Source organism: Euphorbia lathyris, chromosome 10, assembly GCF_963576675.1.
Source record: "Euphorbia lathyris chromosome 10, ddEupLath1.1, whole genome shotgun sequence".
NCBI classification, from domain to species: Eukaryota; Viridiplantae; Streptophyta; class Magnoliopsida; order Malpighiales; family Euphorbiaceae; genus Euphorbia; species Euphorbia lathyris.
In genome coordinates, this window is record NC_088919.1 from 59399347 (window position 1) to 59400789 (window position 1443).

At 24.3% G+C, this 1443-nt stretch overlaps 1 non-coding gene across 1 annotated transcript; it reads right to left on the reverse strand.

Moving 5' to 3' along the window:
- Positions 1-895: 895 nt before the first annotated feature.
- Positions 896-969, reverse strand: TRNAI-AAU (transfer RNA isoleucine (anticodon AAU)). Its single transcript has one exon. It is a non-coding gene; the product is annotated as a tRNA-Ile (tRNA).
- Positions 970-1443: the final 474 nt, after the last annotated feature.

Sequence of the window (1443 nt, forward strand, 5' to 3'; positions counted from 1 at the left end):
TAATGGTTTTCAAATGTATAACTATTTTTAGAGATAAAAGTATAAAGAAATTGAATTTTTTATTTATTTATCACTAGAACAACATGTATAATTTGCATTCAAAATGTAGTATTACACAAATTGTCAATAAAATACAATGATGTGTTATATTATATTATATTAATTAAATATAATTCACTAATAGAATTCAAAATAAATTTAAATATAACAAGCAATGTTTTTTATCTAATGATCACTAAAATTTAAATATACTAATTTTTTTATGTTCAATAAAAACATACAAATTTACTGTATATCCCGTGCAACTGCACGAGGTTAAAGCTAATACATTTTAATAAAGCGTTGTAAAGTTGACGACACATGATTTTTGTGCTTCAGAAAATAATTATAGCATCTTAAAGACGTCGACATTTTAGTTAAAAGCATCTCCAAATTCGTGACATTAAATTATATAAACGTCTATATTTAAATATACGAAGGTCTATTTTGTTAATAATAAATTATATCTATTTTTAACACCTTTAAATTTATGACACTTCGATATGAGATCTTTATATTCCAAATCTAACGAATTTTCTTTAATAAAAAATGTGATCATTATTATTATTAAATATTTTTATTTTTATAAAAAAAAAAGCATATACATTGTGCAATTTATAAATTTTTGAAGCAAATTTGACCATTAATATTTATAAAATTTGTCAAGCTTTGAAACAAATTATGCAGTATATGAATAGATAGCCTTTTGGGCTACAGATGGGCCTTGAATTAAACGCTAAAAGAAGGGGCGTTATTGAATTAGACGCTAAAACAATTGGGGTGCTATTGAATTAAGCGCTAAAAGTAGGGGCTTTATTGATATAAGGCAATTAAAATTTGAAAAGCGCAAAAAAATTGGCCCATGCAGGTTTCGAACCTGCGACCTTCGCGTTATTAGCACGACGCTCTAACCAGCTGAGCTAATAGGCCAATTGTGAACTGTTTCAGTATTTATGTTAAATATACATAAAAATATTAATATCGAATGTTAAGTTGACAAGTTATCTATTTTCCTCTCATTTAATTCTTCTATACACCCGCAAGTTAAATTAAAAAATTAATGAAATATAAGTAAAATAAATATTTTAGAAATTTAACAAACACATTTAAATTGAATAAATTCAAATTCAAGCAATTAAAGTTGAAATAAGTTGTAACAAAAAAGTTGTAAATACTTAAATTGGTAAGAAAGTAAAAAACACTTAAAATAAATAAATAGTTTATTTGAATACTTTTTAGCATTTCTTCAATTTTTTACTCGTATTCATCAACATTGTTTATCTTTATCTGTATATATGGCGAGTGTTTATAGAGGTATTCTCATTCTCATCACTAACGTATCAGACATATTTTTTTATTAAATCTCATTCTTATTTCAAATATTTTTATATTGGGTACAAATAG